The 23,136-nt window shown below is 44.6% G+C and overlaps 1 pseudogene across 1 annotated transcript; it reads right to left on the bottom strand.

The window, feature by feature from the left end:
- Positions 1 to 329: 329 nt before the first annotated feature.
- LOC310784248 (E3 ubiquitin-protein ligase TRIM39-like) lies at positions 330 to 1,714 on the bottom strand (annotated as a pseudogene). The gene has a single exon. The product of its transcript is annotated as an E3 ubiquitin-protein ligase TRIM39-like (transcript).
- Between the last annotated feature and the right edge of the window lie 21,422 nt (positions 1,715 to 23,136).

Here is a 23,136-nt window from a genome sequence, read left to right as displayed (position 1 = left end):
TACTCACATGACAGAACAATTTAATTTCATTATGTATTGATCTCAAAGTCCAAGGTAACAGGACGTTATGATGACACCATGTTACTGATTACATTTATATATACAGTAGCTAGATGTTCAAAGTGTTGGCTGGATTTCAAAATCAAGGTCATTATAAAAGACTTGATCAGTGTTGAATTCCACAGGAAAAAAGGAAAGGACATTTCATATGAACCAAAAAATAAATCAAATTGACCAGCAAAAACAAAAAAATAAAATAGACAATCCTGTACGGGCCCACAGCACGTGTTCAATTCAATTTGATCATCATCATATCTGCTGTTACACACTTACAGTACAGATACTTTCATTTGTAAAATCTTCATTGCGTTCCTAGTGTTAAGTATGGAAACAGCCTGTCAGTGAAAGTGTGTGTGATGGTGTGTATGTGTGTGTTAATCCTGATATTATCAGGATCAAAGAATGACAGCTTTCCTCTGTTCCAGTTCAGACACAGTCTGATCCTCTGGAGTTTCTTCTTCACAGGGAGAACACTGCTTTGTGGTAGGGATAATATTGTGTATTTATCATTACTGAATAATAATCCCCATAGTCCAGACTTCATATCTCCCTTCCTCTGGACAGATTCTTCTAACACACCCACTGACCAGTGTGTACTGTCTCCAACCTCAACATCCCAGCTGTGAGTTCCTGAGTTAAAGCCTTCAGATCCCAGGACAAATTGGTAGCTGTCAAACCTCTCTGGGTTTTCAGGAAGTTTTTGTCTCTCTCCCCATCTCAAAGTGGTCAGATCTTCAGACAGGATCAGCCGTCGATGGGCAGTGTTGGGGTCCAGAATCACAGCAGTGTAGGAGACCATCTCCTTCATCTTGTCCCAGACCGCAAAGATCATGTTGCCCAGGTGTTTGGCCTCGTCTATCAGAGCTCCTGAGACCAGCTGTGGATCCTCTAGCAGGGAAAGCTGCACTCTTTGCACTGTAGCCTTGTAGTTCTGCAGGAACGAGACATCTTCAGCTCTCAGCTCCTTCTCTATGTCTCTGACTGTGTCTGAAAGAGCTGCTATCTCTCTGCTCAGACCCTCGATCTTCTCTTTCATCATCTGACTCTTCTGCTCCTCTTCCTCCATCAGTGCAGCGATCCTGGCATCCTCATCCTCTTGGAGAAACTGGTGAAGCTTCTTAAACTGCTCCTTAATCTGCCTCTCTGTGTGTCGGGCCTGGACCTTAATGTGTTCTGCTGTTTCATCACAGTTTCCTTTAACTTTATTAAAGAGCTCCACTTTCTCCTGTAGGGAGTTCAGTAATTCCTGGAGTTCCTTCTTGTGATGCTGTGCCGCTTCATCGATGGGTCTGATTCTGTGGTTTGTGTGTGTTTCTGAATCCCGACAGATGAGACACACTGGCTGCTGATGGTCCAGACAGAAGAGCTTGAGTTCCTCAGAGTGCAGACTGCAGAGAAGCTCAGATACTGCTGATGCTCTCTGCTCTCTCTCCAGTAAGAAAGCCTCGCACAGGTTCTTTAACACCAAGTTACAGGGTGGTTTACTCCTTGAAGATCTTCTCTTACAAATTGGACAGTCGTGTATTTCATTCTCTGTCCACCAGCGCTGCAGACAGGCTTTACAGAAGCTGTGGCTACATGACAGGACAACAGGATCTTCAAAGACGTCCTTACAGACAGAACAGGAGAAGTCCTCCTCTGATATGGAAGCCATTTTCTGAAGTGAAGCTCAAAACACACCAGACAGACCAGTCAAACAGGACGTGAGTCAGCCAGTCATAGGACCACGCACTCCCTCCTCTACAAAGTTCTCTGAAAGTTACTTTCACTTTGAATCATGTTTCCCTAAATCTCCTGTTCAGTCTGTGGACTCAGCAGCAGGTTGAAGTGGCAGTGTCGCAGTATTCCTTCCTGTAGCTGTCCTCCCTCAGTGGAAGTCATGGGTTTGGTCTGAAGGTGAATCTTACCATCTGTGTGTGTGTGTGTGTGTGTGTGTGTGTGTGTGTGTGTGTGTGTGTGTGTGTGTGTGTGTGTGTGTGTGTGTGCGTGCGTGCGTGCGTGCGTGCGTGTGTGTATGTGTGTCTTATCTTAAGGGGCGGAGCATTGTCATGCCAGGGAAAAGTTCAATTCCAAAGTTCAAATTCATTTGCACATCACATTTTATACGCCTGTAAACTCAACATGAGTTGAATTTTAAATGTACCGTACTATCACTATCATACTATACTGGTTAGAAGGTACTAGAATTTAGCGCGCTTCGTGTGCAGTAGCGCACACCCCAACTTTGAAGTTGATTGGATGAATGGTTCTCGAGATAAACCGCTTTTTATGTTGCCAGTAGGTGGCGCTATGACTATGCGCCCGGTCCAAAATTGGGCACCGCACTCCGTCCAGTTCCCGGCAGCCACAAGTTTGAAGTCGATCGGATGAATGGTTCTGGAGATAAACCCATTTTTGTGTTGCCAGTAGGTGGCGCTATGACTGTGCACATGTCCAAAGTTGGGTACCGCACTCCGTCGGGTTCCTGGCAGCCCACTCCCCAAGTTTGAAGTCGATTGGATGAACGGTTGAAGTTGATGAAGTGGGAGGGGCATCTGGCCCTCCAAACAGAGATTTTCCAGGACCACACTACAAAGCAAAAATCCTGCACATCATGTTTGAAAATCATATCATATGTACAATATCAATGTACTATCCTATAGTAGCCTATACTATAATGTTATAATCATGTTTTCCAGTCATTCCAGCAAACCAGACAACTAATAAAATAGTATTATTTATTAAAACTTTGTGTACATGAGTTGTGTCTCCTGAATTTAAATATTAATAATTTTGTATATCTCAATAATTTTATGATTTAATTTGTGGAAATATATGCAATATGATGACAAAATGTATCTGTTTGAATAAGAAATAGCTTTATTATGACAGTTTGGCAAACATAATAACAACAACAACAACATCAACAACAGCAGCAGCAGCAACAACAACAACAACAACAACAACAACAACAGCAGCAGCAACAACAACAACAACAACAACAACAACAACAACAACAACAACAACAACAACAACAACAACAACAACAGCATAATAATATAATAATAATAATAATAATAATAAAAACAAAAAAACAAACATAATGAGTGGTGTCCCTTTTGTAGGTGATTGATCTCAATCCCTACCCCTTGTGGCTTCGTTTTGAAGGGTAAAGGGGCGAAGGGGGGGTTGGAACTCCATGAATGTTTTGTGACTAAAGACTTCACCCGACCTCCATGGGGGTGATAATGACTGGATTTTCATTTTTTGGGTGAACTTATCCTTTATCAACACTGTAGGCCTATCAACTGAGAGCAAAGCAACTAAAAAGATGTCCTGGAGTGGCTGAAAGATGTACCAAGAACAACCCAAAACCAGCAGAGATTAAGTAGACTATGTACAGAAACTTTTGTAAGTTCAAAGTGAAGACACAAATGGGAACATTTGCTGGAAAAGAGCAGAGAAATGAAGCGCTGAGCAGGAGTGAACTCCCTTGGCCAGAACAGGTGTTCCACAATCCTTTTAATGAGGTTGACTCTGCAGGGAGTATACTGAGTGTGGAGGGAGGCCTCTCTCCGAATGTAGACGTTCTCTGAGGTGAGGGTTTAGGGTTTCACTATGCTCTCAACAAGAGAACATCAAAAAGTCAGGACATGCTTCTCTCTTTCTGTGTGTGTGTGTGTGTGGGGGTGTGTGTTTGTGTGTGTGTGTGTGTCTGTGTGTGTGTGTGTGTGTGTGTGTGTCTGTGTGTGTGTGTGTGTGTGTGTGTGTGTGTGTGTGTGTGTGTGTGTGTGTGTGTGTGTGTCTTGTGTCGGTAGGCTACCCTATTTTAACCGTTTTGTACTCGTGGATTCAGGTTGAAGGGGCAATCTCTGCCCCTGAGAAATCAAGCCAATGTGGAAGTGCCTTAAACCTGCCTTCTTTCTATTGACCAGCAGGGGGCGACTCCACTGGCTGCAAAAATAAGTTCAATTGTAGGAGTCAATGGGGAAATAACCCTACTTCTCACTTGATTTATTACCTCAGTAAACACTTTTCAGATGAGTCGATGGTCTCAATCGCCAGTTTCAAGTCTTCTTCAATACAGCACAATGTTCATTTCGTAAATTATTTCGAGGAAAATAGACAGTAAAGCAGACATGTTTTGGGGCATGATTGAGAGGTCGCCTGTCCAGTGATTGCGCAATTCGCCAATGGGAAATACCTGCTCTCTTTCTCCCTCTCTCATTCTTTGTCTAATACGCCTTGAAAATCGCTTTTCGAGATTTGTTTTCCATCTCATTCAACAGCCCATTCTGCGAGAAATAAGCTGACGGCACAAAAAAGTAGCAAAGAAGATCCTGCATGCTGTGATTTATGATCTGGGGGAAAGAAGAAGAAGAAGAAGAAGAAAAATTAAATCGGAGAAATCGTGGATTGCAGCACGAATTGGCTGAGTTGTGATGTAATATCTCTTTCCAACATGGGCACAGAGTTGTCCATAGACATAAGTACACATTTAAAATACATTATTCTTTAATAACCAGTGCTACATCTTTCAATTTCTTGTGGTATATTTACATTCAGAATCCCCTGAAATAGCCGAAGATTTTGCTAATATAAGCTATGACTAGATTGACATTGGCAGAGTTGTAAAGTTGACCGACTCTGAGAACAGTACGACTTGACATCACTTGAATGCAGGGTAATTAATTCTAAGGCGTCACACGGCAGTAAGATCCCAGAAGCCTACCACAGATTCACAAGAGATTTAGTTGCAGTCTGAAGAAGTCAAACAGAATACAAGCCATGTGAGGATAGGAAGAAGAGTCCAAGAGGACAGGAGACTTGCTGAACAACAGCTCGTCTCTCCCAGAGAAAACCTTCACACAGACAAGAACGATTGAGACCAAGACAAGATCATAATACGATGTATTATGTCTTTCAGAGGCAGCAGGACACTTCAGGACATCCTGACTGGACACTTGTATGAACACCATCACCTTTAGTGAGCCATATGGCACAGATATTAGCTTATTGATTACTAATACCTCAATCTTGTCAACTGGATTTGATTATGGCCGCCTCTTTCATTAATTATTGTTATTTCATCCTTTATTTGTCTCATATAGCTGTAGTAGTATGCATGTTTACTAATAAAACTTGTACTGGTATGTGTTGCATATGAAATGCTTAAATTAACCTCTGATAGTTAAAGGAAATCATTCCTTTCAAAGTAATTAATTCAATGTGCTGTTTTGACGAAGTTGTGATCACAAATCGACCCTTCCCGCAAAAGTCTAAGTGGTCCCTTACTGGTTCAGGATCACCAAGACGCAGCGGTGCGCTAAAACTGATGATGATGATGCTTTATCACAAATACGATAACCTAAGCACATTTAATTAAACCCTTCCATACAGTACGTCCGGCCCATCCATAACGCTGCTGGATTGGGGAAGAGAGAGAAAAAAATCCTCCATGGCTTTGGAGCAATCATGCAGCAGCAGCAGCAGCAAATAAATTCAGTTTGTAAAAATGTGACCTCTACAATGGTTAAATCTATACTTTGAGTGGTGGATGTTTGGTCCCTGTAGAGCACTCTGGGTCAAGCCCTCAGCAATGGATCCAGCAGTTTTTTAGTTCTAGACCTTTATGATTGTCAACATTTGAACCATTTTCTGGAAGACCCCAAAAAAAGCTTTTTGCCTCTGTCGTTACTAAACAGTCTGTTAATCAATATGAAAACGGAAAAAAAAGATGTACGATCCCTTGTTTTGGTTTTCAGTGGTCGAGCTACATCTCCAGTTCACATTTAGATTCATGATTGTAGGCCTTTAAGGCTGATTATCTATGCAGCAGCAAGGGGGATTTGAATTGATAAGAAATGTAATTTGATAATGTACAAAATTCATCACAGTGCTAAGAGCCTTTATTCTGTCTCCTTAGACAGGCTCATCTATTATGTAGCGATCCATAAGTCTGGGGGAAAGAAAGAGAGAGAGGGGGAAGGAGACGGGAGAAGGGAGAAGAGGGGATAGATAAAAAAAGGAGAACGGAGGAGAGAAGGAACGAATTTGGAGAGAGAGATAGACCAACAAGAAGCAGAGCGAGCGAGAGAGAGAGAGAGATAGAAAAGGTGATAGATTGGGTGAGATGGATCAGGAGGAAGATATTTAGTGAAATCCGTGCTAAGTAGATGGATTAATGAATCAGAGACAATCCCCAAAATGGAGATTAATTCCTTTGACGTTGCCATCAGGTTATGTATTCATCAATGTCAAGCGAGTGTTTTATTAATAAGCCCTATATCTGGCCCTGTCCCTTTGCCTAATAAAGGGCTAAATGTCTAATTCACAAAAAGTAACAGATAATCTGGAGGAAGACGTGATGGGGCTTAATTGAGAGTGGAAGAATGGCGAGATGAGAGAGGGAGGGAGGGAGACAGAGAGAGTGAGAGAGAGAGAGACAAGAAAAAGAGACCTAAGAGAGAGAGAGAGAGGATGAACGAGAGAGCAAGGAGAAAGTGGCCATTGGTCTTTAACAGGATTTAATTATAATAATCTCTGCTGATGATTTATGCTGTTATGACTTCACACGTAGATTTATGCTAATATGCTGATCTGTGTGTGTGTGTGTATGTGTGTGTGTGTGTGTGTGTGTGTGTGTGTGTGTGTGTGTATGTGTGTGTGTGTGTGTGTGTGCGTGTGTAATTCCACATTGTACTTGAGTTTCCACATGTATGAACTTTTGTTTGAACTTTTTGTTTGTTTGTGAACAAGGCTTTTGACACATCAAGACCAGTACAGCCCTCCTCTTGAAGGATAATGCCTGGTTTGGACACTCGTAAATAATTGTAGAAAGTCAGTTTTATCTCGTGATTCATTGCGAGCGGCTCACAGATTTGCATGTGACATACATCATACGCCCATGACAACAACACCTAATATATAGGCCTACAACAACAACAATATATAAATACATTCATAAATAGAAACATGACCTCACTTATTGTAAGGCATAAATTGTTTTATGTTAAATGAACCCCACCAAAACTTGGGAGATCAGGGTTTCCAGGTGACAGCTGCAAGTTATGTATCCTACAATATCACCTCAAACAACACTGTCGAGACCAACAACTCATCTAAGGAACACAATGTTGTTTCCTTATGTCGCTGGACATTTAATTAGTTCACTTACGGAGAGCTTTCATGTTTGCAGCGCCAGCATCCTCATGGGAATCTATTTAGAAGCTGAAGATACCATTTTATATCACATGTGCACCACAGCCGCTTGAGTACAAAGCACATATATACTCTATACGTTTGTGTTACAGTAGAGGCTTGAACAGCAGGTGCTTGAGCACAAAGCATGCGCGCTGTAGAATGCAGCACTTACCACCTGTGATTGATGATGGTAATTATGTTTTTAATTCCCCTAGGCTTCACTACATTTCCCATAGTGCCGCAGTCCTGGAAATCTCTATGGCTGACCTTTGTCTGCCGGGAATACATTTGTGTAGAGTGTGAGATATAGAGATGGGAACGCAAGCACACATACATACGCACACCACGCGCACCCACACACACACATACGCACACCACGCGCACCCGCACACACATACACACACATACGCACACCACGCGCACCCGCACACACAAATATACGCGCGCTCCACCTTCCTCCATCCAACCACAAAATCCATTAGGACACACGTTTAAACTTCCCAGCACAAGCATTCCCAGAAACCCATTACGATTTTTCAAGAAAAAAATAATAATTCAAAATGTCACTGGATGTCCTTGAAACCGCTCGCCATTTTTTTGCTCCTTTCCGCTGTGTGCCCTCCCATCAGCGCTAATTACTGTAAATGAGTTTTAATTGGGGACGCTGAAGCCTGCCTGATGCTGGAGATTTAGAGGCAATAGGCGTGTAATGGCACTCTGTCTCTGTCCATCATTAATCAAGGTTATGTATGGAGTCGCAGACTGGAGGATCGGCAGAACACGTGTCAATTACCAGCAAACAAGAGAGACGGGTGCTGATGAGAGTTAGAAACTAAAACTCATCTCTGCTTGAATTCCCATGAAAACACTTCAGGCCGACAGAAAGGCAGATATGCAGGCAAGACAAAACCAAAAGGCAGACAAAGCTAACGAAAGGCACGCTCATAGACAGGCATCATAGTTTTTGTAATCAAATTTTATTATGCTTTCAGATAAAAGCTTTTTAATGTTTACAGCTGTTCTGGCGAGACAAATTGAATTGAGTTATTACATTTCATTCATTTTTTGGAGCATGTCCAGCGGTCTCACAGTTTTTACCGTCAAGCTCCTGCAGCATCTGAACCTATCCTGAGTGGAAGACGCTGCAGTTTAATTCCTATTGGATCACATTAAAAGAGCGTGGAAAAATGATGACTGCATGGATCCAATCACAGATATGAACATTGAACAGCATCAACAGCAATAGCATTATAGCATTAGCAATTTCATTTGGTCTCCTTTAAAGTTTTATGAAAATGTCCCTCCGAAACAAAAACGTTTTATGGAAGGTCAAATTGGTCATGGGCGAAATGCAATACCTCTTTCTCAAATGATGGAATGAGAAGTTGCACTGCAAACTCGACCTCATTATCCAATAGGTCATTTGAAAAACACAATCCATTCCCTCTATCCACGTCCTCTGAAGTTTCTGCCATAAGTTAATCACAATCTATTTTAAATAATTATTTATCCAAGGAAGTTGTCTACTGTCAGCATTTTTTTTTCTTAAACTTTTCTTATTTTTGCTACATATTGCTTCACACTCAATTACACACACAGTGCTACCATGACAGTCTACTCTACTCTACTCCAGCCCCTAAATGTCACTTGAGACATTTTTAAGTCCATATAAAAAAAGACAAAAAAGGACATAACAAGGAGGAAAAGAAACATTAAATGAATCATTATTTGACTAAATAACACACTTTAACAAAATGCAGAGTACAAAATGTCATGTTGTGCCATTGGGTGTAATAATTGTGACGTGATGATGGAGGGGGTGACATTGATTGTTTGCCCGCTGATAAAGAGAGACATGACACAATGTAGCCTCGTAGCAACAATTTATAGAAGTAACATTATGTTACCTGCCACGTAAGCAGAAACAACTCGTATATAGTTTCACGCACCCCTGAGTTTGATAATGCATCTGCACTTTTGTATGCATTAAGCGTTTCACCGGAACACAAACAGACTGATGAGTGTATCTGTTGACGTCAGTGGTGTTAGCAATGTTGGTGGCAGAGAGTAAGACTGCTCATACAGTATTTTCTATGCTTCAAGTTCTGAAGTCAGCTAAGACATGAGCTTGTTCATGGTCGTTATAATCTGTAACGCTGTTTGGGAGTTAATATGGTGGCGTCCAGGGGCGGACTGGGATCATAATTCAGGCCGGGCATTAGATACCAAGCAGGCCAGGCCGATACGGGCCGCCGCGCGTGCCGGCGTCCGAAGGGCGGCGACGAAAAATTTGGGGCGTTTGAAGCCCAATTTGGGCCGTTTGAAGCCAGATTTGGGTCGTTTGAAGCCCGATTTGGGCCGTTTGAAGCCCAATTTGGGCCGTTTGAAGCCTAATTTGGGCCAAGTCCAATTTTACAATGAGATGCACCCACTTTAAACCTGAATGAAGTAATAAAACCACTAGTAAACCAGTAGGCGGCGCCTGGCCTGCTGTTCAGTGAGTGGCCTGGCCTGGCCTGCAAATTTTTTTTTTTTTTTTTTTTTTTTTGCCAGGCCAGGCCAGGCCAGGCCACCGGGCATTTGCCCGACGTGCCCGATTATGCAGTCCGCCACTGGTGGCGTCAACAAAACAGTGACGTCACCTCAAGTCAAGTTGTGTGTACTTCTTTATTTAGCAACACAGAATGAATATGATGCACATGCACATGATCTAACAGGAGAGAGCAGACATTATCCCCACGTAGTTACATTTTAATCTCCTCAAAGTCTGCTCGTCTAATTTAGCTACATTGTCTATTACCGTGTCACTAACGACTCTGACCTTTCCCACTGCTAAACGCCAAGCTGGCAGCGAACGGAGGTGCGCGTGGAACCCAGGGAAAAAGGGGGAAGAGAGAGAGAAGGACATGGTGACAAAGAGAGGAAGCAGGGAAGATTTTTAAGTCCCTGGCATTCGCTTAAGTCATAAATCTGTGCTTTATGGTGAAGTGATGGCAGATAATGTGAGGAAAGGTCAGTGCAGCATGGCTGCCAACAATAGATCAAGGGGACAGATGATTGTGGTCACACACCACTGGACTGGAAACTGTATGCTTCAGTCTTCTTCCTTGCCCCTTTTTCCTCTTCTGATCTCTGTCTCTCATTACAGAGACACCTCTAACAGCGTGGGCTGTAACAACACAGCGACAGTCACCTCTGACCTCTGCCCCGCTGATGCTGACTGGATAAATAGTTATTGATGACCACTACACAGAATGTGTCAACATTGTGTTTCACGCTCGATATAATATCGCCGCTGCTGTGGGGAACCCGGGGCGTGAGAATCTCATCAATCTGTTTTTCAATTGGCTGTTTATTCCTTTAAAGAACAGTGATGATTGGATAATCATTCAGCAATTACAGACCTTGACTTGAAGTGTTTTTATTTCATCTGCCATGCCAGATCATGTATGTAAAATGTCGTGTTCCTGACGGGCTTCCGTCTGAAATCGTGTGTTCCTGTGGCACAGTGAAAATATGAATTGATTGTCATGGTTTTCTGTCTTTTGGAATACAACATTTATGGCATATCCTTCAGATGTTAACAAAATCCAATGTTCATCCAAGTATGAATGTGTCCTGATAATTTTGTAATGTCTTGTTGTCCTATGATATGATAGATGTTTTGTTATGATATATGATATATGATATGATATGATATATGATATGATACAGTATGATGAAACATAATTCAATGCAACACACAATATGATGGATGAAATGGGGGCGCAATTCAAAAAATACAGAGAAAAGAATGATGGTGGTTCTGTGGTTAACTGGTGTATATACTGGATACTGTTTTTCCACTCACTTTTAGAACCCCAAATGGTTCTATATTGATCCACTGTCATTCTTAGAGTGTGGTAGTTCTTGCACAGAGGAGAGTGAGGTGGAGATTGAGTTTAAAATGACTACGCAACTGCAAATTCGATACCTTTACCATTTAACACAGGCATAAGTCACGATTAGCAGAGTCAAATGAGAACTTTAGGCTCCGCACACACACACACACGCGCAGGCGCGCGCACACACACCCACACACACACACACACACACACACACACACACACACACACACACACACACACACACACACACACACACACACACAATCTAACTATGCAACCTGATATTAGCGGAGCAAAGTGCAGGGATGTAAAACTTCTCTCATTACCCATGCAGAGGCCTGTCTTATCATGTATAACCAGACAAGCTGCTTGTTGACTCAACCTTGCCTTCCTCACAGGCAGCATTCTGAGGGGGAAATTATCATTTTTATGGGAATGATGTCTCGGCATGGTGCTGAAGCCACTCTGTCGTCTCCAGCTGATACAAAAAAATAAAAAATAAATAAAAATATATCTAAAACAGTCAGGTGCCATCTCTCCTGAGATCAATTTGGGCTACAGTACATTAAAAAAATGAATTCAATAAAAAAATATAAAAAGGTTGTATATAATAATGTAATATAAAATGTTTTTTGTTTTGTTTGTTTTTTAAACCAACAAGAAAATTGTGGATTTGACATTCTAAACTTGAATATCCTTCACTCGTGGGAGGCTACTTAAGTTAACTACCAAGTTAAGAATGGCGGTGTGCGTTCAATGTTCTTCAAAATGTCAACACTGATCTGCCATCCAAAAGTGTGTAAGGCCTCTAATCATCAGAATAGCTAGCCCCTTTCAGAACTGCTTCCGGGATCATGACTTCATCATCTCCCCTCCACAGCCCCTTATCTGCCAGTAGACTTCCCCACCACTCTCACTCCCAAGCCGTCTAAATCAGCGATACGCAGGTATTTACAAGTGTCACAGAAACATTTCAAAGACACCTACTAGAGCAGAAGGGTTCATTGCTTCTCTGCGGCGGGGTTTTAAAGCTCGATGATGAAGTCATAACCCGGAAGCAGTTCTGAAAGGGGCTACAGAATAGCATGCTTTTAACCCAATCTTCAGACAGAACATGAAGAGGCAAATTACCCAAACCATGATTGATTTCCCCTGGTTCTTTTGAAAAGCTGGACAATGAAATGTCTAAAGCCAAAAGCCAGAAATAACTGCAGGCTATTATGTCTTAGTGATTCTTCCTAATGTTTGATGGCCACATCTGAGATGGCGATGACATTTTGAAAGTCGTGTAAAGCGATCATCAGGGTGATCATTTACTGTCGTAATGGGCACACCGAACACTATTGATCAGACTCAAAAGAGAGACGGCATATTGGTTTTGTGATCTGCTGACGGTAAGTACCTACATTGTTATTTTCTTGTGTCGCCACCAAAATGAACACTTGTGAGGCAGCCAATTTCTTCCTTTCCTCCTCCTCTCCTTTCTGTCTTTATTCATTTCTTTATGCCTCCTATTAACTAGGGGTGGGCGATAAAGAATATCTAAAAGAATATCAGGGTATTCCTGTGATAACAATATTCTTGGTGACATGAGAACATACTGAAAAATATTTTGTTATTAATTTCCAGAATGTACATTTGCAACAAAATAATTGTTATAGTTTTATATGTCAACATAAAGGTAGCAGTTTGCCTTCAAATATTACCGTGGTTTGTTGCACATGCTCTTTTGTAACCGAATCACTTCACACTACTGAAGCCACTCCCCTTTTTGGAATGAACTCCTCCACTAACCTCGCGTCACCAGGCTCTTCTCGGCGAGAAAGAGCCTGGCTTCCGCTCACAATTGATTTTGTCACCCTGCCTGGTTCCGGCCTAGAGCCCGCCCTAGACCGGATGGGCAGCGTTTCTAGCTCGTCAACTTTTACGTTAACTTGACAATTTGACCAAAGTACCGAACAAAGTTTTTGAAGAAGTTATTTTAGAAACATTGCGGATTCACAATCTCACATCTTTTAAGCCAATACAGGAGCTTTGCATCAGACAATTAATCGAGGCAAGAGACGTCAAGCTAACGGCAACAAAGACGTTTTTTGGCGCACTGCCTTCCGGTGTTCATTCTGGTTCCGTGGTTTACGCCCCATGACAAAAAGCGGGATGAAAGGTGCCCAGACTACTCCTCCACTGTGGAGCCGCTTTCAGCCATGCTTGTGCTTGTTGTCACACGGCGTAACGGTGTGACGTCATCACATCAACAAGTCAGAATATTGCCATTATTTTTTTGACGATATGAATATGAATTGTAACGATATAACGGTATACGATATGGCACACCCCTGTACTCCTAACTTTCCTCATCTCTCCACCCTGCCCCCTTGTTCCAGCTCTATCTCCCCTGTCCCTCCTTGGCTCCTTTCCTCCCATCCTCCCCTTCTTCCACCCCCACTTCTATCCATCACTGCCAGCACCTTACCCCCCTCTGAGAGTCCCTCCTCACATCTCCATGGTCCCGCCTGCACCCCTACCTGCCACGTCCCTCTCGTCTTTCCACCAACCCGGCTCCATTTCCCTCATTCATCCCTCGCTCCTTTTATATTTCTCTCCTATTGTTCCACTCTGAATGATCCATCTATTACCCGGTCTATGTGGGCTGAGATGAAACCATCTCAGATCTCAGTAAGGCTATCTCCTTGGCTCTAGGTTTCCCCTGGCCCAGCAGCCTGCGCCTTATCACCCTGCTGCTCTGGTTACGTGGGCTCTGGATGTGGAGGTCTGTGTGGATATCTGGGTGTGTGTGAAGTTTGTGTGCACACACCTGCATCTGTGTATGTGTGTGTGTGTGTGTGTGTGTGTGTGTGTGTTTGTGCAGCTGTGTACGTACTGTACCTCCATGTCTTTGTGCCTAAATGCATGCGCGCCGGCTTGCATTTGTGCACGGTTTGTGTGTGTGTAGGTGTGTGTGCGTGCGTGCGTGCATGTGTGTGTGTGCGTGTGTGTGTGTGTGTGTGTGTGTGTGTGTATCAGGCTTCGGTCTGTGTATAGGAATCTCCTCGGGTATCTTCCCCCAGGTGTCACAGTATCATGATAAATGGGCCCGGCACCTCTGAGACAACCACAATACCCCCCAGCAATATATTTCCATAAGTCCTCACTGCTTTGCAGGAATATATGCCATTTCTTGATAACACAAGGGCGCCATTATAGCACATTATGAAATAGACCTTTGGCTCCAAAGGTTTATAAAGCGGCTTCACTTTTTCTTTTCTTTTTTATGTTTGGAACTGACTTTTGATATTTCAAAATGCAGTTACTGTATGAAGAGTAAATGGTAAATGGCCTGCATTTATATAGCACTTTTATCCAAAGCACTTTACAATCAGTAGGTAGTCTACATTCACCCATTCATACACCAATGGCGGCAGGCTACCACACAGGGTGCCTACACACCATCGGGAGCAAGGAGGGTTAAGTGTCTTGCCCAGGGACACAACGACGGCAGCTGGGAGGGAGCGGGGATCGAACTGCCAACCCTTGCGTCATTGGCCGACCCGCTCTACCTCCTGAGCTAAAGCCGCCCCAAGAGTCCCATAAGACAGTATTGTGGTATATTTTCATAATAATGAAAGCCTTTGGAGATTGACATGAAATTCATTGCCATAGTTATGAGATTTTGCACATCCCTACATAATCGAAGTGTGGAGGCTGAAGCTATGTCTAGCAGTTGAAGCAGAGCCATGTATATAGAAGAGTCGCGACATCTCCATTCACTCCAATGGACCAGTTTTTTTTACTCTCAAGAGTTCCAGGAAGTGAGGTCCTGGATTAAGCAGCACTGTCGAGTTGCAGCAAAATTGACAGTTTGTGTTGTACTTTGAAAGTGTGTGTGTTTTTTTTTAATCAAATTGTACATTATCAGCTTTATTTTAGCATTCAAAAGTAGCGCGAGACCCCTTCCTGGCGGTTCATTGGCTAATGAGTCACGCATTTTGGTCCTCCGCTGACGCCACTCTCTCTAAATTGCTCTGAGGTGAAGTAGCAGCTGCTAGTTGCACATACAAAAAAATAAATCTGCATTTGTGATGTGAAAAGCCATGCATCCAGGCTTGGTGTGACAATGGTTCTTTACACGATTCACTTAATTGCTGTCTCTGTGTTTAAACTCAATCTAGAGTGTGCATTAGAGCGCAAACTGATCATATTGAAATGGGTTTGCATTCTAAAGGGTGTTATTTTATTTACATATCCTCTTCTTCCCACAGTAAACCTTTTGAACCTCCCATGGTAAGCTTCAAATACAAAAACAAAGTCTCCTTCAGATCAGATTTTGTGTTGCGTCAGCATCTGGGTAATGTGAAACATTTACACACCCAATCTCCTTGACTGTCATTTGCATGTAATTTATCTCCCCTCGGTCTCTCTGCCTCACTGTTTTTGTCTGTCTCTGTGGTATTTCAACAGTGGTCATTTCCAAGGGCAAACATCAGCATACAAAGAGCTATTAATGATGCAGGTAGTACCCCCCCCCCCCCACCACCACCAACACCATGCACCACCACCCCCACCACCACGCACATTGCACACCACATGCCTCTCCATGATTTCAGCCTCTTTTTCAGGTATCATGGGAGCCATCTTCTTAAAATTCAAATAAAGACAGAAGATCAACAAAGAAGAACCTCGGCAGTGTTGTTTACTTCATTATGTCCTGATCTTGGCTGTGTAAAACGTTAGGGTTGTGCTACAACCCGGGTTTTACGAGTGAGAACGAGAGCTCTCACTCTAGTGCCATCTTCGCTGCGTACGCAGCCACTGGAAGAATATTATTTTTGCTCCAAAAATGATCTTTATATAAAACCAAACCACCCACCAACAGGTGGCGTGGTACCCCTGGGGCTGAGGCGGCCACCCACATTCCTCACCCCGTGACTACGTCACGTTCGCTCAGACCCCAGGAGGCCACTCCTTCTTCCAGCTCGCTGAGAACGACGCATCGACGCAGCAAAGCTGGGTAGTGAGAGCTCTTGTGTGCCATGATAGCCCCCCCTCCCCCAAAGAAGGTGACTAAGAGCGGGCCAGATCACCCGCCGCCCGCGCACCCCTTCATCCACGCTGCTGGGGGCGAGGGCCGCGCATCCTGGTCGGCAGTGGGACCCAGGATGGGCCCACTGCGGCCGGGTGGGGTACAGCCATTGAGGGGGCACGACCCTGGCTTGGGGGCCGCACCCGCTGGCGTGGGGTGGCTCGCGGAGCAGCGGGCCCTGGAGTGCGGCTCGGCACACGCCCTGCCGCACCGGAGTCCCGCTGCTGCCTCTCCAGCCGCTGGGCCAAATCCTCCACTGATGGCCCGAAGAGGCCCTCCGGCGAGATTTTGGCCCCAAGCAGCCTCCTATTCTCTGGCTCAGACAGCTGGGTGAGGTTGAGCCACAGGTGGCAGTGTGTCAGGACAGTGAAGGCCATAACCTTCCCACTGTTCTGCGCCAGACAGTCCACCATGCGCAGGGCATAATCTGTGGCCATCCTGAGCTATATACATTTCCGGAGATGGGTTGCCCTGCATCTCCCTCAGGGGGATAGCCTGGTAGCCCTGCAGGATGGCCAAATTGATTGTTATGGCGGCGGACTGACCCGCCGCCAAATACGACTTTTCTGCCAGCCTGGCCGTTAGCTGGCACGCCTTTCAAGGCAGCGTCGGCCTACCGGCGTTGGAGGCCAGGTGGGATGCCACCAGTTCCTCTAGGGGGGGCATCGCGAAGAACGCCAGCTTCTCCTCGCCGTTGAGCACCGACCACGGGGCCATGCCCGCGCAAAGCGGCTTGGCCTCCTGTGGCTTCTCCCACCCTGCCTGCACAGCGCGGACCATGTCCACACAGACGGGCATGCGGCGCCGCGGGCGGGGTGCCTGGAGCGCCTGAAAATAGCACCCCTGCAGCACTGAGGCAGGGGGCTGGGGTGGGTCGGCCCAAGCGATGCCCAGCTTAGCCGCAGCCCTGGACATCACCCCACAAAACTGCTTTTGGTAGGGCTCGTTCACGCTCATCTCTGAGCGAGCCTCCTCCCGCGCAGCAGTGGTGACGGTGGTAGCACCGTCCCAATCCTCCCCGCCGGAAACCTCCTCCTGGGGGGTTTCCTCCTGGGGGGCTTCACCCTCGACAGGGTGGTCGGACCCCGCGGACGCGCTCCTCTCGGGAGGCGCACCGCTGGGCGACATGTCCTCCTCGACAAAGAGCGTGGCTCTATGTCACAGCACTGCCAGATTGAAGCCAGCACAGATGCTGCAAAACCTAGGTTTCAGCAGCGCCTGTGCAGCGTGCTCGTGGCCCAGGCAGAACACGCAGCTATCCTGCCGATCAAAATCGGCCAACGTAGCCTTACACAACTTGCAGCCCCTCGCTGCCTCTCCCCTCTCCATGGCAGCAGCGTGGCTCATGGCATGAGTTAACCAAAGCTAACTCGTAGCAAGGTCCCGCAGGCTGTACCCGGTTAGCGGGAGTACCATATGAAGCTAGGAACTAGCGTGCAGAAGCTATGCAGTAAGCCAGCCGGAGGCTAGCGAACATGCACATGCAACGGTAAAGAAGGTGGTAGCAGAAGTGCTAACGCACGATATGGCAAGATGCTAGCCGCACAGATGCGAGCTAGCTATCTAGCTAATAACTGAGAGCACACCTCTTGAGTTAATACTCTCTTTAACGTTACCCCAGCCGGGGTGAACGTAAGCGCGCTACACGGTGGTAGCCTACGCCGAATGTGCTAGCACACAATAAGCAAGATGCTATTCGTACAGATGCAAGCTAGCTATCTAGTCACAACTGAGAGCGGCAACCCTCGAGTTAACACTCTCAGACCAACGTTACCCCAGCCGGGGTGAACGCAGCCAGCTACACGGCGGTAGCCTAAGTACAATGTGCTAACACACAAGACAAGATGCTATTCGCACGGATGCAAGCTAGCTATCTATTCAATAACTGAGAGCGGAAACCACTACAGTTAAAACTCTCAGAATTGCTCTCTTTATCGTTACCCCAGCCGGGGTGAACGTAGCAAGCTACACGGCGGTAGCAAAAATGTGCTAACAACACAATAAGGCAAGGTGCTCTTAGCTTATGATGAGCTCGTCCGTCGCCGCTGGTGAAGAGATGCAGGATCGGGTCCCCGAAGCCTGAAGAATCTCGTCCACGTAAGCCTTGTTTAGGTGGGCAATAAAACGGAATTAGCTCGGCTTAAGAGCGCAAACGTTGAGTTAACACACGGAGCTTCAAATAACACGTCCACAGTGAGCTGGAAGAACGAAGGAGTGGCCTCCTGGGGGGTCTGAGCGGACGTGACGTAGTCACGGGGTGAGGAATGTGGGTGGCCGCCTCAGCCCCAGGGGTACCACGCCACCTGTTGGTGGGTGGTTTGGTTTTACTGTATATAAAGATCATTTTTGTAGCAAAAATAATATTCTTCCAGTGGCTGCGTGCGCAGCGAAGATGGCACTAGAGTGAGAGCTTGAGTTTGAAACGAAGTAAAACAGTACATGTGAAATGAAGGCACGCATGCAGAAGGCTACTTGGCTGATGTGACCTTATTACCCTGCTTGTGTTGATCTGCCTAAGTGGATCTGCCAAACTTGGACCCGCCTCTTTATTGATTTATTTATTTATTTATTGATTGATTGATTGATTGATTTATTGATTGATTTATTGATTGATTTATTACCTTCATCCAGCGAAGGTTGACTAATCAGACGTATCCATACAGTACATCTGCATCTTACACTCAATGCATTATGTGATGTACATTCCACTGCTCAATAGTGGTTAGTAGAGGTTGATGGACTTGGCCTACATCCTCTATACATGCTTCAATAAGCAGAATATTCATGCACCAATTGTTTCTCATTTCATTCGCCCATGTTGCTGCGGTGCTGTTGCGCTGTTTTGCTAGTGACATTCCTGATTGGCCGGTTACGTGTATGTCAACTATGAGGCGGGTCGCTGATTGGCTCGTCCGCTTTGCCGCTTCTGCAGAAAGCCCTCCCAGAGTTGAAGCCAGACGGTCTGGTAGAACCAAATGAATGGTGAGTTCATGTGACCGGCTGGTTTACCAGGCTAGTAATTAACACATTTTCTACACAAATTTGATATTTTCCAATCCATTTGATTTGGCCTTAGAATTTTCATCTCCCTATCTCCCTAGAAGTGGTGATTATTAGTTTTTATTTATTGGGTTTTTTGGGGTTGGGGTGTGTGTGTGGGGGATGTTATACTGCACAGGATCAATAGAAAATAGACGCCATATTAAATCCTGCTCCAGCGCCAGTTCATCCATAATTGCCATGGAGAGCATTTATTCAAGTGCAATAACACTCTGCCCCATATCGATATTGAGCAAGGTGATTAATCTGCTTCAAATCCACCTTAAAGTGCCTCAATCGATAAAGGATTGACAGTCTGAGAAGTTATAATATTGCTGAAGCACTTATGGGATGAACATATTAGCTGAACAGATTAGTTTGCATTCACTGTCTGTGAGATTCAGACTCACTTCCAGGTTTCTCATAGCTACCAAGGCCAGAGAAGTTTGCCTTCCATTACAGCATGAAACATTAGAGCTATCAAACAAATTGCATCAGAGAAAATGAGCATGTGCTAAAAACAATGCATAATAATAACCACAAGTACATAAATAAAATACAACATAAAAGTGAGCGCATAATTACTGTAACAACTATGGGGTACTAATTGCTAATTTGCACTCCATACTGTACCCGGTACAGCATGATTGGGAGTATGGTAAAGGGGGGAATTCAGCATATAGCCTAATTGTAGTTGACCAAAAGTAGTTCTTGAAGCGAGAAGTTTTAGTGGGCTGTGACCAGAGGTGGAAAGAGTGGGGGAGGGCAGGGTCAGTTGGAGCATTACCAGGGTTACCTAAGCTGTCCCTGTCTTTGTACTGAACAGCTCATTCAGATGTGACCAGGGATGCTCAGTTTGGCGATTCTCTCCTTTGCCAAACGAGCTAGAACTGTTAGCAGCAGCAATATCAGAATCAGATATTACATCCATTTTGCTATGGCTATCTGACGCTGCCAGATGGACGGTATAGCTCCACATATGTTTCACTAAACCAGTCGCGAGAGAATGTCTTTTGATCTCGCGAGGTTATCCATCTTGCAAGCAAGGTTAATGGCTATCAGCAGTGTCAATGAAACTCCAGACAGCCCGGCAGTTTAGGCTGCCTGCGACTAGCAGCTGTTGCCAAGTCCGAGTGGCGCGGAAAGCGGGGCTGTCATTGCTGCTACCAACACCAGCTACAGCTTCAGCCATCATCTACCATGCTGGATATGACATGCTTGTGTAACCAGTGTACTCTGAGCAGTCTTTTAAAGAAAGAAATAAAGTCAATCAGACAGGTGTGAGACTGTGATTAGAATAACTACGCCTCTCAGTTATTGTCCATTTGCGCCCTCTGGTGGCGTAGTTTAGAGAAGGAAGATGGCATGAGTGACGTGGTTTTCCCAGCATTCTTCCTTTTCCAATTCAGACAGACATGAGACACGCAAGCACAATAGTAGTTCCATCCAATAGCTCTTGTGCCAAGAGTTGAACACTCTATCACTTGATTAAACTAGGAAACTAGAGAAAATATAAATAGGAGATATCCTTTGAAGCTGAAATAGAAGTTACACAACAGTCACGGAGCTGTCGGCCGTCCAGAACGGCAATTTGTATGGACATTCCGGTGAGTTAGCTGCTAAGCTAATAGGCTAAAAACAGTATTAGCGCTGTGCTTGTTGCTAACCTCCATGATTGCTGCTTGATATATGTTGATGTTAAAACCAGTCGGGATGAGCTACTAACCTGATGAAGCTATCATTTAGAGAGCAATGTAAGATAGTGGTTGTTAATTTAGCTCCATGCAGAAACATTGAATGTTTTGGCCTATACGTTTTTCTTTCTTTTTGTTGTTGTGACTGTATGTTTCAGTAAGTTAGTCCATTAAGTTGGACAGATACAAGTTGGGGTTTAAGCTAAAATGTGTCAAGTGAATGTTGAAATAAACTATAGTTATTGAGATATTTGTAAGAATGTAATGTATTTGATGTCCTGAGAAGAACCACAAGTGAAATGTTGATATAGACAACTGAGTGATTATTCTGCACCTTTTGTGCAGGCTGGTTTTTTGATGAGACTAGACTACAGACTGAACTGTGCTGCCCAACTCACCATCATCCCACTGCCTCCTGGACTCCATTGCCATATCTTCACTGTCGCCATCATCATCTTCAGTCCTCGCCTCCACTACAGAATCAACCATTCCTCTTCATCTCAATCCTACGGGGAGCCAGGATGGACAGTTTTCCTTGCGAACAATGGTGGTAGGAACTTGAGTGCACTCAGACAGACAAACTAAGACTCTTATTTTTGAGATCTCATTTTATTATTTTCATTCCTTTCATTCCTTTTGTTTTGGTTGAGCTCAACAACATTGTATTTCAATTAGCCTACTCTGGGTCTGAACCAAATTGCCTAGCTAAACCTTTAGTTGTATAGTGAACAAATTAGTAAGCCATATTTGGGATTCAGTGAAAAATATTATAAACTAGTGAACACTAGCACTTTTATTTATTTTTAGGTCGTAATTAGTATTGAAATGCAGGTGCATTTTTGATTCATGCCCAGAGATACTACTTTCAATAATTCCTGTTAAGAAAATAGAAAATTGGTTGTGTATTATTGTGTACGACAGGTAATAACTGTAATTGTTTTAACTGAAAGGAAATAAGACAAAAGTACGAAAAAGACAAAATAAGAAAAAAAGAGAAACAATAATACTAAAGTTAAATCAAAAAGCTAGATAAATAAAGAGTTATTGAATTTGGGAAGGAATTAGTAATTTTATGGAAATGTAACCACTTCAACCTAGAAATTAGATCTACCTGCAAACTAGGTGATCACTCACGATAGGTGGGTTACACTTGGAAAGGCCATTGCTAGCTGCTGAGGTCTGGTGGTGGCTGTTAGCTGCTAACGTCATGTAACGTTATCTAAACTGAGATTTCTGAATTCATGTGACGATGAGGATCATTGCAATTCTGTGGATCGTCTACGTGTCTAATTCAACTGGCCAGTCTTCAGCGCGATTTAATTTAATTGGCCACTGCACTAACGAGCCACCAGTTTAAGCGACCTATGCGGAAGTGATTCTGGACCTAGGCTGTTACCAGTCCCAATGTGCAGGTTTCATAGTGTGGTGTGCAAAAACAAAAATCTGACTTTACTCATTTACTCAGTGTACATTTAAAAGTATAAAAGTAAGAATATCTATTATTTAAATTACTCAAGTAATAGTAAAAGTATAGAATTATATATACGGTTCTAAATACAATGCTTCAGCATGCGCTGGGACGCATCATCAGTGATGTTACCTGGGGTCGTAAGGTGTTTCGGGTCTATCGAACATCATCCACCCTCGCCCAGTAGACCCAGCCGAGGCCGATTAAGACCCCGACCCACGTCCCAGAAGCAGCCGCTCACGGATCAGCCTTCCTACTCTGTCTGCAGCGTTGCCCGCGGAAGGGTTGATCATGCCCAATCCGCTGCAATAGAGCTAGTGCTACACCGCAGCATTGAAAGACCCTTCGGTGCATGGAGGGCTAAGGCTCTGTGGGTTTCTCCCGGCCGCGCTCCTCCTTCGTCTCACCAGACCCTCCAAAAGGCAATCCTACTATGCCGTACCATCATGGCGTACCATGGACAGAGAGGATGCCTCAAGGAGGCCTGTGCGCTGCACGTCATTCGCCTGCGGCGAGCACCTCGCTCTAGCCTGAAGGACCCCAGGCCGCGCCGATCTTTATACAGCTTTTCAGGCGGCTAATCCGTAGCGTTTGTGGATTTCTCCCTCACGAGAGAGCCAGGCTGGGGTGGTAACCCATCCCGTACCGGGTGCCGTCTCTCCGGCCGTCAACTGTCTCTCCAGCTTGTCACCAATCTATACTTGGTTGTCACCTAGACTATTCCTA

The sequence above is a fragment of the Poromitra crassiceps genome (genome assembly GCF_964638095.1).
Source record: "Poromitra crassiceps genome assembly, chromosome: 10".
NCBI lineage: Eukaryota > Metazoa > Chordata > Actinopteri > Beryciformes > Melamphaidae > Poromitra > Poromitra crassiceps.
This window is presented reverse-complemented; position numbering and strand designations above follow the sequence as displayed.